Source organism: Chinchilla lanigera, unplaced genomic scaffold (genome assembly GCF_000276665.1).
Source record: "Chinchilla lanigera isolate Chin_1 unplaced genomic scaffold, ChiLan1.0 scaffold00120, whole genome shotgun sequence".
NCBI classification, from domain to species: Eukaryota; Metazoa; Chordata; class Mammalia; order Rodentia; family Chinchillidae; genus Chinchilla; species Chinchilla lanigera.
In genome coordinates this window covers 253,167-270,206 of record NW_004955521.1, presented here as the reverse complement: position 1 = coordinate 270,206, position 17,040 = coordinate 253,167, and the positions used below count along the sequence as shown (strand labels likewise).

Sequence of the window (17,040 nt, the reverse complement as noted above, 5' to 3'; positions counted from 1 at the left end):
GGAGAAAGCAGAGCAGCATGGACTAGAGGTGATGTGTCCAGGCTAGTCGCATGTTTTCTTCATGTGTGGACAACCTTTCCCCAAGCTTCTGAGAAAGAAGCAGCAACAGAAGCCTGAACACAAGAGGGGCTGGAGTGTGTGTGACTGACTTTGTAGACAGGACAAAGGATCTAAGTGCAGGCCAAGAAATGTGAGTTTCCTTTCAAAGCTGGGAGGAGCCAGGAAACTGATTATCTCTTAGAACCTTCAAAAGGGACACAGCTTTGCTGATGCCTCAGTTTTGCCGAATGAGTTCTGTGTTGGGTTTCTGACTTACAGAACTGTAAGATAATGAATTGATGTTGTTTTAAGACACTAATTTTATGGCAATTTGCTACAGTAGTAATAGAAAATTGAGTCATCTCAAGAGAAAGAAATCAGCCCTGTAAATACAGCAAAAAAAAAGTTGTTCAGTGTATTTTTTTTTACACCATGTATCAGACTTTTAACAATCAGAGCACAGAAACCTAGCTCAAGTCTCTTTAGAAAACTACCATGGGAAATTTCTTCTTGTGGGCCTTGCTGAGATGCGCCAAAGTCAGGTCTCCAGTAAAAGAATTATAATCCAATTCACTGTACGGTAACAAGAGCGTAAAGGTCCAGTATGACCCCCTGCTCTGGTGAGAACCCTTAACCAGTGGCTGAAGAAAGAACCTCTCAGATTTTGCATTCTGCTCTGTGTGGCTAGCAGTCTCTTCTGACTTACAATTTGAGTTTGCTCTCCCCTCTCCCCTTTGAGTAATATATATTGTTTTCATCTGCACATTTACAGTACAGCTATTTTCTTCAGTAACTTGACTTAAATACCTGCTGCTTTTGGCCAACTGACTACTACAATTTGTTGTTCATAGATTATGAGATTGCTGTGTACAGAAGTGTTCCTTTCCTTCCTCCTTGGTGTTCTTAGGACCGCAAATGGCCTTCTCCAATAACTGGAAGTGGGTGTTTAAGCCTCCTATTGGGTGGAGTCCCTTTCGATTTTTGTTCTAAGCTGAAAATGCATTTATTTGCATTTGTAAGTCATTTCCTACATGAAGTCCTGGCATCAAACAGATCCTCCAACGTGCTGTGCTGTGTGCATCCTGTGTGATCCCACTCTGTGTTCTTCATGTACATCATTATTATGCCGCTCATGTTACATGAGTGTGGACTATGTAAACATGAATGAGGCAAAGATGAAATTCAGAGAATTACAATACACTGATAGAGCATAAGAATATTGGAGATGTTGTTTGTGGTGCTCAGAAAAAATTTTATTTTAATATAGTGGAGAGATTATTTTGCTCATAAATGAATCTGACTTAGATCTTCTCCACAGGTAGAATAGGGTCACACAGGGCATATTACTGGCACTGACATGGTGTAACTACCCCAAAGATGAGACAGTTGTCGTCTTGCCTATCAGTTCGTCCATGAGGAGAGACATCTGTAACACGGCATCAGAGCCCTTTGCTCTGAGCCTTGAGGAGTGATGGGCCTGTGGTTGTCATTGTGCTCCCAGGTCTCAGTTGTGTTCACGTCTTTTCTTGCTGGCCAAGTCTCCCTCTGTGTGCATGGACAGACTTGACTGTTTGGGTCAGGTGGAAGTTTTCATGTCCCTTTGTGCATTTTACCCTGTTTCACTTTATTATATCATGGTCTTTTAAAATGTGCCTTGCAACAAAGATACGAAGGACTAATATTAATGTTTTAAGGCTCATGGTTGCATTATAATTCTTTTAATTACAATTTTATTGAGATAATTATATATTCAAATGCAGTTCAGAGAAATAATGTAAAGATCCTTTGTATACTTGCCTAGTTTTGTACAATGGTAACATTTTGCAAGACTATAGTGTAATAAACCAGGATCTCGACATTGACATAATCCACCAACCTAAGTTGCAGTACCCAGTTTTATTTGTGTTTTGTGTGTATGGGAGCTCTATACAATTTTACCACTCCCATAAATGTCTACCAGGAGAGTCAAGGAACTTAAGAGCTCCAGCACCACACTGATCCTGTGTGTTACCTTCCATAACCGCACCACCTTCCTCAAGCCCTCATCCCTTACTCCTGGAAACTACTAAATCTGCCATTTCTAGAATTTTAGCATTTTAAAATGATACATAGGGGACTTACACAGTATATAATCTCTTGAGATTGAATTGTCTCACTTAGCATAATTCTGTGAAATTCATCCAAATATTGTATATATCAATAATTCATTGCTTTTAATTGTTAAACTATTTTGGGATATGTATATATGTATCAGAGTTTGTTTTGCCCACTGTTTAGAATGATTACAGTTTGGTTATTATAACTAAAACTGCTATAGACATTCACATGTCAAAAAGAGTCATTGAAGTGGTTTTCAAAGATGAACAGAAATTAGGGAAAGAGGAAAAAAATACATTTCTAGCCAATATTGCAGCATATACAAAGATATGGAAATTTAAACATGGCATGCTTCAAAATTGTAGGACCTAGTTTGTCAAGAGTGATTGGTGTATACATGAAGTGTGTGTGTGCTTTTGTCAGGAAGGAGCTTGTGCGTGTGTGTGTGTGTACATATAAGAAGATGGAAAAGTGTGTGAGTGAATGGTGTAGGCGTGTGATTAGGTGTGAGTGGATGAGTGAGAGTATGCATGGGTGTGTAAATCAAAACAAGCTAAGAAGTTTGAGTAAACGGAGTTATGAATATGTTGTGTGTGTGTGTAGATTGTGGATGGACACATGGATGAATGGGCATGAGGGAAGCGGTGCAGTGGTATGGAGGTAGAAATGGATGTAAGTGTGAAGACAAAAGTGAATTTTATGAGTGTTATATGTGTATAGATGTGAGTGAACATGTACATGTAGCTGGGTGTGACCTGGGTATATATGTGGATAGGCATGGTTGGACGGGTGTGAGTGAGTACATAGTGTGAGTGAGGAGTTGCATCTGTGTAAATGAATTCTAGTTAATGAGTATGAGTTTGTAAATGGATATTAGTGCAATTGTGTTTATCTGTGCAGATGAATTGTGAGATGTGGGTATAAGAAGATAAGAAGAACATGGTTTTAAGTGTATTGGAAATAAATAATGATAGGGAAGGTATACTGGAAATCAATAATGAAAAACCTTTATAGCAAATCTCAGGACTTTGATTTCTCTCTGGAAAATGGAGAAACTTGGGCACATCTAGAAGTTATAACAATGCATCACACAAAACACATGTCACAAGAAAAGGTTATGGGTTATGACAAAAGATCACAGGTTATGAGAGCTGGAAAATTTCAACAATTAACATTAAAGACCAAGCAAAGTAAGCTCTTTAGTTTCCTAAAAAGATGAAACTCAGAGCTGCCTCTAAAAGCAAATTTTAGTGGGAAAATAGATTGCTCTGATTTACAAAAGTTCAACTTGTACCTAACTTCTTGTAACTACATTTGCTACATGCAGCTTGCCTTCTGTGTTCCTTCAGTACTGAAATTCTGTTCAGTTGCCCATCCATATTCCATCTTATGTTACTAGTAGCCAACATATGTCTACAAAAACACCTCAGAACTATTTTGTTATGTAATTTTGCTGCATGAGGCTTAAATAATACTGAAAGAACTTATTTTTGGTGGAATCTTCCTTTGGAATGGGAAGCCAATTCTCCATCTTTCTCTGTGATATGGATTCAGTGCATGCAGATCCTAATTTTGATTAAACTATTACATCAAAGAGAAAAGTCCAAAGTCAAAACATTTCTAAAATGCGTCAATGAAATTTGAGAGTAGCTTGTAACAAAGAATCAAGGACCTACTTTGCAGCTGTGCTTGGAATCAGAGCTGCACTACTCTTCGGAGTCCCACGACTCTGAAAGCTGAAGGCAGGAGGACCACTGCAAGCTCACAGCTAGACTGAGCCATACTGTGAGACCTTGTCTCAAACAACAAAACAACACAACCCCTGCATGAGAAACTAATCTCTTCTCTTGGTTTGTCTTGTTTTGTATAACTCTCCTTTAACCTCAGACCTATATTTAAACTCTAGCTCCAAAAATGCCTAGTAGTTGTGAATTTATTTTGAGACAGGGTTTCATTATACAATCCAGACTTTGAATTTGAATTTGCCCAGGATGACCTTGAACTCATGATCCTCCTGCCTCGGCCTCTTCAGTGCTAGAATTATAGGCATGCACCACCAGGCCCGGCTAGTTGTGTTATGTTGAGTGAGATCTTTAATATCTCTGCTTAGTTTCTCCCCATGTTTAATGGGATGTATTACTCACCTTGCAGGTTGTTGTGAAGATGACAAGTAAGATAAAATGTTTAGCATGCTGATCAGTGTTAAAATCATATAATTGTTATTCTATACTTGTCTTCGTCCATATATTTTGATAATGCACCGTGCTAGAAAACGTAATGAGTGACTAACGACAGATTTTTGAAGTTACTGTCTCTTATATTAAAATATTCTGAAGAATTCAGATGTTTTCATTCTGTCTAAGTCAAACCACATCTTAGTTAGATTTAGTTAAAAGGCATTTCAGCCATAGTCATGAAAAGAAAATAAATACTGAGAAGTTATAAGAAATATTTCTATATTTCTTAACTTATCAAATTAGTATAAATATTGTAATCTTGCGCTTGCCACACCCATGGCCCCTGCTAATGATATGCCCCCCTGTCTGATTTGCTGGCCCTGGGCAGTCACAGGCTACAGCATGTTAGCTGATCCTCTGCCTCCCATCAAAGCTGACTGCAGCAGAGCAGGGCAACAGCAGAAGGCTAACTGGGAGTGCAGCCATGAGCAGATCCGTTTCTGAACACCTGGCCCAAGGGGTCGGGGTGTGGGGCTCTAGTTCTGCTCAGACTTGTGACATAACTCAAGCAAGAAATCTTAGAGAGGATAGGGCTGAATAATCAATGAGAGTAATGCCTGTCAACTTTCTACTCAGTAGAAATAAAAGCAACACAGTTGAGATGTTGTTTTACTTCCCCACTAGCATTTCAAAACTTTTATGAGACAGGATCCTTTAATCAACTTGGTATCTGGACAAGAGAACAAAGTTGACTCTTTGGCTAGGAATTCTCCTAGAACAGGTAGTCCCTGTGCTCCCTAAAGCCTGGAGGTTAATTGCCTGTGTTTTCCTGTATATGTACCCTTGTCATCAATGCCCTCCTGTCTGAAGTCACTGGAACTGGACTTATGGAAGATTTTGTCCAGGATGCTGCTCTCTGAGAGCAGAGCCGACAGCAAATATTGGGTGGCATTACTTTTGCATTCCCATCACCATCACCACTTTATGTCCAACATTTCCACCCATCAGCTGACAGGCTAATTTTTATAATATGTTCACTTCAATTCTGTAACTATATGGCTTGTATGTCTCTACAAATAAAGGGAATCCTACTCCTGTCACACAGAGAAATACACATATGTCTTATTCATCAAAGTAAGAGGTCTGGAGGGAATCAGAAGCTCAACACCAATGCTGCTGTGATGATGCTGGCTTTTCTTGCAGGGCTGCAGATGTGGCATTAGTACTGCATGGTTTCAATGATGTTGTTCTACTCTCTTCATCGGAGCAGAGAGCCCAACCTCAGGGTCTCAACCCTATGGTCCCCTACAACTCTTCACCTCTGAGTTCCTAGGACTGCCTATGATGAGTGCATTTCTCAGGTGGACTTTTCAGAGAATTCCATCGGTCTAGGCCCATGGGGTATCAACGACAGACATTGTGAGCCTCTTCTTTCCTTCTTTCTCCTGTTCTATTTTTTCTGACAACTCAGGCCTGAAAGTCTACCTGATGCAAGGCTGCCACACTGAATGACAAAAATGCCAAATAACTCCTAAGCTCCCTAAAAGCATTTTCCTTCTCCCTCTTAAAAAACAATTTCACTATTTTCCATCCTGAAATACATGAGAAGTACTGAATCACGTTCTTACTTGCTTTCAATGGGCTTTGACATTTTTCAGTGTTTTTCTTTTGTTCAGTCACTGTTCTTTTTTTCAGTTGTCTACTTTAATTTCCTTTGAAATACTGTAAACTGGTTTTCATTTACTTGATCACATTAATATGTTCCTATTTTTCTAATTCTTCATCTATCAGAAGCTTAGAACTCTATAATTATATGGGGAAAATACATAGAAGAAGATGAACTTTCTCAAGATATGAGATCAATATTTTTTGCTATTTATCAATATCACTTTTTAGAAAAATTCTTCTTAGAAGAATCTCTGTTGAAAACTTTATTTGGCAGCACACATATCCCAATAGTTAAGATAATGAAATTTCATTTGATATGGTGGGGTTTTGTTTTTGGTTTTTGGTACCAAGAATTGAACTCAGGACCTTGCACTTGCCAGGCAGGTGCTTATGCCACTGAGCTATATCCCTGATCTGATATGGTGTTTTATATAGGAACTAGCCTAATTGAATAGAAAAGTGTGGTTTTAATTTTTGTTTATTGAATTTTATGTGTTTCATATATAAGATGGTTCACTTGAAAATAAACAAAGCAACTCAAGTTTTATCTTATCTTAATATTACATATTAATTCAATATTTTGAGGTAAAATCCCATGAACCTGTTCAAATAATGTAAATATTAACTTTATTACACATTTATGATTTTAAATGAGATACAATAGTCTTTTAATATATGTATATATATATTTATATAGTCTTGCTCTCTCTATATACATATATATGTATGTGTATATTTCTATCCCTAAGTGAATATATATACTTGACTAGCAATACGCTGGAATTGTATGAATATATTATTGCACTGAGTATTCTGCTTTCAATCGTGCACACACACACACACACACACACACACACACTTACTCCGCAGGTGACTGCCTGCTGATGACCGGGCAGGAACCCTAGCCATCATCTTGCACTTTCCTGCTGCTCCCCAGATCATTTTCTGCTTTTCCTGATGTTTGAGTCTCAGTACGTCCCCTTCCCGTGTTCCTCACTCTTGTCTTCATTGTATTGCACTGATGCTGGATGACCTGCGACGACACTATACTGACTCCTGTGAGAAAGGGCCACACCTACCACTGAAGTGGACATTTATTCCTTTTGGATGTGTGCTTACGATCGTAGGTCTACTTTGGCTAGGGAGGTATGCTTTACTTGCTTTGTCAACCATGGTAGGAAAATGACCGTTTGTACCCTCAACCCCTCTAATGCATTTTAATCAGAGCAATCACAGTAAACCCCAAAATTATAATCAGGACTCTCACTGTTGTCTCCTGCTCTGCAAATAACACCCAAACTCCTGACCTTGGACCTCTCCCTAAATCTCTGCTTTGGTTCCTTCTAATCTTTTTCTGCACTGTGCTTCAGTCATCTCACTGCTCCGCTCCTCGGACAAGGTGAACTCTCACTCTGGGTGGGTGGGGAACTGGAAGGTGGCTTTGCTCTGATCTTCGTATTGTCTGCAATCTCCCCTCCCCTTTGCTTGTGTTTCTTGTTTCATCATCTACGAGTCTATTTAAATGTTATCAATTCAGAGAAGCCTTTTATTGTTGTTTTGGTTTTTTGTTGTTTTGTTTTGTCTGTTTTTCTACAGAATTTTTCGGGGTGGGTGTTAGTTCAGAGACCTTTTCTGATCTCTCTTTTCCTAGTAATTTTTTCAGTTACTTTCAAACATACACAAGCAACAGTACAGACACACATACAAAGGTGTAAGTGCACTACTCCCACCACTAGTGTCAGTTACATCCAGTAACACTGCTGTTTATTTCCTTCACTGAACTCACCAAATGTTTCAGTATTTTTTGTTCATATGTGTGCTATTTATCTTTTTCACTTGGAGGTAACTTCTAAGTGTTGAAAGACTTGTTTGCTATCTACATAGCCCAGGGAGCACATAGTCCATTGCCAGGCACAAAGAGGATGCTAACAAAATACATTAAATGTTGAATAGAGGAATACAAACCATGAACTTTTGGAAAGGAAGGTTTTATGCTATTTTCTCAAAATTGAGGCCTACTTGAACATTTAAAACTTGTGCATTCCTCTTTATAATATTAGCTGAAGGAATGAATTGGTGTTTTAATGATATTATAGCTTCAGCTGTCTAACTATACTTAATCCAAGATAAGTGAAGATCCAGTTAAGGGCTGTGCACTGGACCAAACACTATACCTCATGGTAAAGCTGTTCAGCAAGCCACGAGCACCAGGTTAGGTGTGTGGGCCTCCTCCAGGGAATTGAGAGAAAAGGGCATAGCAAAGGAGGCTGCATGACTAGCTTTCAGGAGAAGTAGAGGCACTACAATATTAAGGCAGAAAGCAAAAGAGAATCAGAGTTTTACTTTCCTGAGCTGAGCTTATTCACATATGGTCTCTCTTGATCACATATATTAGAAGTGCTGAAGACTTTCAAATCTTAAATTCCTTGGAAGTCATTTCTGTTCAAAGAAGAGCCCCAAAATCTAGGCACCCAGGGAAACATTAATGTCTTTAAATATTAATACATGATTAGGGGAAGATATTTCATCAGAATTCCTTGAGCATCAAAACAAGAGTTGACAAACAATGAGCCATCAGCCAATCTGGCTAGCTGTCCACCTCTTTTTATAAATAAAGTTTTATTGGAGTGCAGCTATGCTTTCTTTATTAAAGTATTTGGTTTGGGGTTGCTTTTCCTCCATAATGGCAGAGTGTATGGCCTACAGGCCTAAATTATACATTATTTGTACACATATGAGAAAAATTCCAATCCCTGGAATTTTAAACAGGGATTAAAATGTACAAATGGGATCCCATTTTAATACTGCAATACTAATTAGTAATCAAAGTGAATGTTTAAATCACACTCAATGCAGTCAGAATCCTGTTAAGTTTTGCTTGCACACAATTTGTAGCTGGTCATCATTTTTAATCTATTAAAATTCACTCCATCGTCTTCTCCCACTTTACTGTTCCCAACATGGTATATTTCTATTGCCATTTGACAAAATGCCACCCTACATTTTTAAAGACTCCACAAGAATTATCATTGCTCCCTCATGAAGAGTTCAATAATTGTGCAATTTTCTAGCATTTACAACTTATTTCCAGAATTGTATATGCCTCTGAAAATGTATTATTTACCAGAGAGTTTGGGAAATAATTTGAAACAGTATTACATATACAATATAACAACCATTGTTAATTTCTTATCATCTTGCTTTGAAATTCTTTATCATCTTTATTGGTTTTTTTAAATTCTCTTTAAAACTGAAAAAAAAAATTATGTAGATCCAGGGAAGAAGTAGTCATATTAAGGTCCAATTCCTAAATGAATTTGTCTTAAAAAAATACATAAAATTCAAATTTTAAAATAAGCTGTAAAATGCAACAGATAAAAATGTTTGTATACATTTTCAGGCTCAAATGATATTCTATGATATTTTCTGGCAGTAACATCAAAACTGGGGAAGGTAGGAAATATTTTTTCCTAGAAAACATTTGGGTTTTGATGATTTTTGTCTCAATTCATAGGACTATATGAAGCAAAGATTACTTAGAAAAATATAAGAAATACTAAATATAAAAGAATAGTATTATAAATTATATATTAGATATTTTTGCTTTTTAGAAAAACTATTGAGAAAATTAAGACTAGCCAAGAGCACTTTGGCATTGCAAGCCAGGAGCTACATTTTGGTTAGGCAGCTACAAAGGAAAGCTCAGGTACCAGAGACCAAAAAAAGAAGTGTGGTGGGGGATCAAGTTGGCAGAATGGTAAGCAGCAGGGAAAGAGCGTCTCTGAGAGTTACCTTCCAGATGCTGAAATATAGCAATGTGAGGAAGACAAGAGGGAGGGAAGTGGGTCCCCTAGACTGAGGAAGGATCTGAAGCATGAATTGAAGCCCATGGACAAAGCAAAGGGAGAAACTTCGTGAAGAAGGAGGCAGCCAGTGGTGCCTTCTCCTTAAGATAGGACTCACTGCTCGAGAGGAGTGGTTCAATCCTGTGGACATACAGTGACTTCTGGTGACCCCAGGGTCCCATGGAGAGGCACAGTAGTGAAGGGGCACAGCATACATGAAGGACTCCACTAGCTGTCGGTGAGTGTCTAGGACTTAGTCATCCCACAGGAGAGAACAATTGGCCAAGAGCCATCTTGATGAGGGGCCAGCTGAGCTCAGAACTCAGACTGGCTGTGGGCTCCATCTAGCAGCTTCCAGCTGATCTCAGATCCAGAGAAGATGTGCTGATGGCTGCAAGCCAAAAGAGTCTGGTTTTGGCCAGAAGGTGCAGGCTCACTGAGCTTATCCACTACTCTGCCAAAAAGCTACTGCTGGCTTGCTGGGATAAATCAACATGGGTCAGGACTCTGTCTCCACATGTTGTCTGCCAGTGACAGCAGAGACATACCTGGAAGTCACGTCTGTCTTTTTTCTCTCTCCCTATTTTCCTCTCTCTCTTATTTGTTTTTTTGTTGTGGTGGTGGTATCTTTTTTTCCTTTGTGGTTTTTTGGCCTTCATTGTTTGACTTTGTTTTTATATGAGGGTGAATGTAATGTCTAGCCTCTTTGTGGTGGTGGTTCTGTTCTGTTCTTTTTTTCTCTTCCTTCTGTCTTTCTCTCCAGTCTTCTGCACAAGTTTCCCAAAATTAAGTGTGATCCCCCTTTGTTCTCCTCCCTTACTTCTAATTGCTTCCTCTTCTTCCACTTTGCTATTTTCTCCCTAACTCATTTAACATTTTAACCCTTGAGAGCAAAATTGACATATTAAGGACTTCCATACTGCATATAATTTTCCAGTTTGTTTTAGATTTTGTTATATAACTACAAATCTAGTGCATATGGCTAAAGGTGGAAAATTAATGGTTAGCTCAGTTTGTCATTTTCTAGGCTCTGTTAATGCTATTGGCATTGGTGATGGCACCACCACAGTCAAAAGTGACAGAATTGTTCTAAACTGCTGTTCTTCCTGATATTTCAAAACTAAGATTGACTGAGGGTCACAGAAAATTCTGTAGCACAGTGCTAAAGAACGAGGGGCTGGATCAAATGGGCAGCAACTTCTCATTCCCAACAAATTGAAGAAGTAGGATCTTGCAACAGACTCAAAACCCCAAAACCAGCTACACCTGGAAGATACCTGAGACACAGTCATCTCCTAAGGGTTCTAAATACTAGCAATAAGGCAATTTACAAGCATCACAGCAGAAATTAAACTAAAACATAGGCAATTTACAAGCATCATCCTAAGAATTAAACTGAAACAAAGAAAAGAAAATGAGAAAACACTCAAACAAGATGAACCCCAGACATCTAGCTCACCAAAGGCAAACCCAGGGGGTAATAAGGAGAAACAATCTGAAAGCTACCCACCTGGCTTCTCTAAAGTGGTAAAAACAAAGCAATTGAATGAGACTCTAAGAAAAGTCAAATCGGAAATAATTTCTCAGATAACTTCAGAGATGTCCACAGTGAAAACCATGCTTAGTGACTCTAGAGCAGATAGAGACAAAACAACAGAGGAACTTAAGAAAATTATGGAAGACATGAATGCTCAGCATAGGAAAGATATAGAATCCATAAGGCAGACTCAAGCTGAAAACCAGGAGAATAAAAATTCCACTGAAAGTAGCGTAGCAGATTAAACCAATGTGAGGACAGGATCTCAGATATAGAAAATAGGCTCGCAGTTAGGGATAATGAAAAGAAAGATTTCTTAAAAATAGCAATGGATCATGAGAAATCAATCCAGAAGCTGCTAAATAAGGCAAGGAGAAACAGCTTCAGATTGATTGGAATCAAAGAAAAAGGAGATAGTACAAGTGATATAAAAAAAAGTTCATGGATATCATCAAAGAATTTGACATACAGTAAGTGAAGCATATATAACTCCAATTAGCCATGATAAAAACAATTCTACAGCCAGGCATATCAGAGTCAAGATTTCAGAAATTCAACACAAGAATAGAATCTTAAAAGCTGTTAGAGAAAAGAAACAAATTATCTACTAAGAAAAGCCCATCAGAATCACAGCTGACTTCTCAGCACAAACCCTCAAGTCAAAGAGTGCCTGGAGGGAAGAATTTCCAGTTCTAAAAGAAAACAATCTTCAGCCCAGATTGATGCATCCTGCAAAACTATCTTTTAAAACTGATGAAGAAATAAGATACTTCCATGACAAAGAACATCTGAGGAAATTTATTATCACCACAAAAGCACTCCAAAATGTTTTGAAGGACATTCTAGAAAGAGATAACAAGGACTACTACTACTCCATAAACCCCAATAGAAGAAATTCACCAGGCAAGGCAAACCATTAAACAGAGCGAAGGAAGAAGTGGGGCGAACAACAAGAAAATAACATGACAAGGAAAAATCAATACATATCAGTTATAACCATCAATGTTAATAACCTCAGTTCATGAACCAAAAGATACAGACTGGCAGAATGGATCAAGAAACAAGCTCCAATAATATGCTGAAAACAAGAAACACATTTAATTCAAAAAGAAATTCATAGACTGATAGTGAAAGGATGGGAAAAAATACTCCATGTGGCAGGAACCCAGAAAAAAGGAGTACCTATTCTATTTGCAGATAAAATGAATTTCAGGCTAAGACTGATTAAGAAAGATAAAGAAAGTCACTACATCCTTGTTAAGGGAACAGTCCAAGAGGAAGAGATAGCAATCATAAATTATTACAATCATGTATATGCACTCATGTATATGCAACAAACACCAGTGCATCCAACTATATAAAACAAATATTAATGGCCATGAAAAGTCAAATAAGCACTAATAAATACATTTGTATTTGGGGATCTCAATACCCCACTGTCACAAAAAGACAGATCAACTGGACAAAAAAAATCAACAATGAAATATTAGAAGTGAACCAAGCTTTTGAAAAAATGTACTTAGTAGATGTCTACAGAGTATTCCACCCTACAGCATCAGAATACACATTCTTCTCAGCTGTACAAGGGATGTTCTCCAAAACAGACCACATACTCACTCATAGTACATGCTTAAGTAGATACAAATGAATTGAAATTGTCTCGTGCATATTATCAGCGCACAGTGCAATGAAATTGGAAATCAATGACAAAATAAACCACAAGAACTTCATAAACACATGGAAATTAAATAGCACCTTCCTGAACAATCAATGGGTCCCAGATGAAATTGTAATTAAACAGTTTCTACAATTAAATGACAACAATGAAACATACCATAACTTATGTGATACAATGACAGCAGTCCTGGGAGGGAAATTTGTAGCAGTAAATATCCATATCAGGAAAACAGAGTAAGCACAAATAAAGATCTTACTGGTGGACCTCAGATTTCTAGAAAAAGAAGAGTAGGCTAAACTAAAAGCATGTATGAAGGAGAAAATGATAAAAATCAGAGCAGAAATTAATGTCTAGGAGAATAAAAAAATACAAAGAATAAATGAATCAAACAGTTGTTTCTTTGAAAGAGTAAATACAATTGACAAACCCTTATCCAACCTCATCAAAAAAGGAAAGAAAAGGCTCAAATCCACCCAGTTAGAAATGAAAAGGGTGAAATCACAGCAGAACCTGAAGAACTCTGCAAGATCATCTATACCTACCTTGAAAACTTGTATTCTAATGAGATGGAAAATGCAGAAGAAATGGACAGATTCCTAGATACATGTGAATTACCAAAGCTGAATCAAGAAGATATAAAAATCCTAAATAAAGCAATATCAATCAGTGAAATCAAAGATATAATTAAAAACCTACCAACAAAGAAAAGCCCAGGCCTTGACAGCTTCACTGCTGAATTCTACAAGAAATTTAGAGAAGATCTAACACCACTACTTCTCACACACTTTAATGAAATTGAAAGGGAAGCAATACTCCCAAATTCATTCATGGAAGTGTGACTCTGATACCAAAACCAGACAAGGATCCAACTAAGAAAGAGAATTACAGGCCAGTTTCCCTAATGAACATAGATGCAAACATCCTCAGTAAGATACTAGTAAAAAGAATGCAGCAAATCACCAAGAAGATTATACGCCATGACCAAGTGGGATTCATCCCAGGGATTCAGGGATGGTTCAATATATGTAAGTCAATAAATGTAATACACCATATTAACAGATCCAAGGACAAAATCATACAATTATCTCAATAGATGCAGAAGAACCTGTTGGTAAAGTCCAGCACCTATTCATGATTAAAAAAAAAAAAAAAAAAAGCCTATGGAAAATTGGAATAGAAGGTCTTTATCTTAATCTGATTGAAGCCATCTATGTTAACCTAACAGCTAACATCATACTAAATGGAGAAAAATTGAAAACTTTCTCTCTAAAATCAGGAACAAGACAAGGATGTCCAGTGTCTCCACTCTTATTCACGTAGTCCTGGAAATTTTAGTTAGAGTAATTAGACAAAAAGAGAAAGAAATAAAAGTAACAATGATAGGAGAGGAAGAAGTTAAATTACCATTATTTGCATATGATATGATACTGTATATAGAAGACCCCAAAAACTCTGCTAAAAAACTGCTAGATTTAATGACCAAACTGGGCAGCATAACTGAAAGTCAACACTCAAAAATCAGTAGCCTTCCTGTACACAAATAACAAATTCACTGAGAGAGAAATTATGGAAAACATACCCTTCACAATAGCATTCAGAAAAATGAAATACTGAGGAATCAATCTAACAAAGGATGTAAAAGACCTCTACATTAAAAAGTACAGTACTCTGAAAAAAGAGATTGAAGTGGATATTGGAAAATGGAAAGACACCCCTTGCTCTTGGGTAGGAAAAAGCAATGTAGCGAAAATGGCCATACTTCCAAAATTGTTACACAGATTCAATGCCAATCAAATTCAATTTCAATCAAAATTCCAATACTGTATCTCACAGAATTAGAGAAAACAATCCTAAAATTGATTTGGAACCAGAAGAGACCTAGAATAGCAAGGGCAGTTCTGGACAACAAAGGCAAAGGAGGAGGCATCAAAATCCCTGTCTTGAAATTGTAGTATAAAGCCACTTTGATAAAAACAGCTGGTACTGGGGGAAAAAAAATGGACTTCAAGATCAGTGGAACAGATTAGAAGATGTAGACTTACTCAGCCACTTTACCTTTGACAAAGGGACCAAACACCATCAGTGGAAGAAAGATAGCCTTTTAATAAATGGTGCTGGAAAAACTGGCCCTGAACATGTTGAAGATTAGAACTGGACCCATATCTTTCACCATGCACTAAACTAAATTTGAAATGGATCAAGGATCTAAATATTAAAACAAGCATTAAATCCATTGGAAGATAGGCTAAGTAAATTTCTTGAAAACATTGGTCTAAGCAAAGACTTTCTGAATAAAACCCAGATTGCACAGGAACTATCACAAAGTCTCAACAACTAGGATCTCATCTTATTAAAAAGCATTTGTACAGCAAGAGAAATCACCAATAGAGTAAAGAGATAACCCACAGTGTGTGAAAAATGTTTGCCAGCTCTTCCTCAGACAAAGAATTACTATCAAGAACATATAAAGAACTAAAAAAAAATCAGACCTTCCAAATTTAAAGAACCAATCCAAAAATTGCCTTCTGAGATGAATACACACTTCTCAGATGAACAAATACAAAAGGCAAATAAATATATGAAAAAATGTTCAACATCACTGGTCATTCAATAGAGACAAATTCAAACAACACTGAGATTCCATCTCACCCTCAAAAGAACGGCTATTATCAAGAAATCAACCAATAACAAATTCTGGAGAGGCTGAGGGGAAAAACAAAGCCTACTCCGCTGCTGGTGGGAGTGTAGGCTGGTGCAACCACTGTGGAAATCAGTCTGGAGATTCATCAAAAATCTAGGATTGTAGGTCCCATTCAACTCAGCTCTTCCTGTGCTGGATATCTTCCTTAGAAGAACTAAAAACATGCTACCACAGCAATATATGTGCACCTATGTTTATAGCAGCACAATTTGTAATGGGGTATTTTGTCTCAGTAATGAGTAAAAGTAACTAAGACAATTCTATTTATATTAATTTCATTAATGGCCAAATTATGTTTTGGTGATAGAGATCAGAACAATATAGGGAAGACTGACCAAAAAGGATGTGAGGAAATTATTCAGGTTGATATAAATGTCATATGTCTTGATTGAGGTGAGGGTTGTATTAAGCTCATTGATTTAGGAACTTGAATACAAGAACTCAAGATTTATTATACTTCACTCCATGTAGACTTTATCTCAATTAATTAAAAAAACCCAGCCTACTCCACTGAGGTAACTATAGTCTTTGTCGCACTTTTGCTTTCATAGATAATTTACCCAAAAAACATATAGTGTTGGATTAATGTTAAAAGCTTACTTACTTATCTTTTAGGAGAACTGTTTAAAGCATTATCCCTTTAAATGAAATTTGATTATCTTTTGGCCATTAGAATATTTAATCCATAGTTTACCCATCATTGCTGCACTATCCAATGAAGTAGAATGATGTCCCTTAGAGTACTTGAAGTCTTTTACTTAAGGTCTAATTATTTTTATTTTCTACAGTAGAGAAATATGTATTGCATACTGATGAGATGGAAGTGGAAAAGAACAAGAGTATGTGAAATAAGCAGTTACTAGCTGAAAGGAAAAGTCTGAGGGCCTTACCTTATAAAATCTATTCTTCATCTCTCTATTCTGCTTTTACCATGGCAGCCCAAGCTCCTCTGAATATCCAGGGAGAAAGCTGGTAGAAACAGGAGCAGAATAGCTGGGAGCTCCAAAATTTACATCCACTCTTGTGAGAGCTTGTGCTAGTATATACAGTTGCTGAGGTAACCGGAACTCTAGTCTCTGTCTCTTAGATGTAGCCTGGCAACTTGTCAACAAAAGGGACTGCACTGAGTTCTCTAGTAACCAGTCAGAGAAATACAATACAAGGGCGAACGAATCAGAAACTGACAGCAAAATAGATATGAACCTCAACTTCCCGTGAGGTTGGCTCCAGGACTTTACTAAGGGAATTCACATCCGACAAGGAGAGACAGATTATCTGACATCACAAGGTTTTCCTCG

General features: G+C 37.4%; 1 protein-coding gene across 1 annotated transcript in view; it reads right to left on the bottom strand.

Annotated features, from left to right (window-relative positions):
- Positions 1–16,800, bottom strand: part of LOC102006272 (zinc finger protein 474-like) — a 52,365-nt gene extending 35,565 nt beyond the window's left edge. Inside the window, exon 1 of the mRNA XM_005409288.1 lies at positions 16,633–16,800. The gene's annotated coding sequence lies outside the window, so the exon portion shown is untranslated. The remainder of the gene's footprint in view (positions 1–16,632) is intronic.
- Positions 16,801–17,040: the final 240 nt, after the last annotated feature.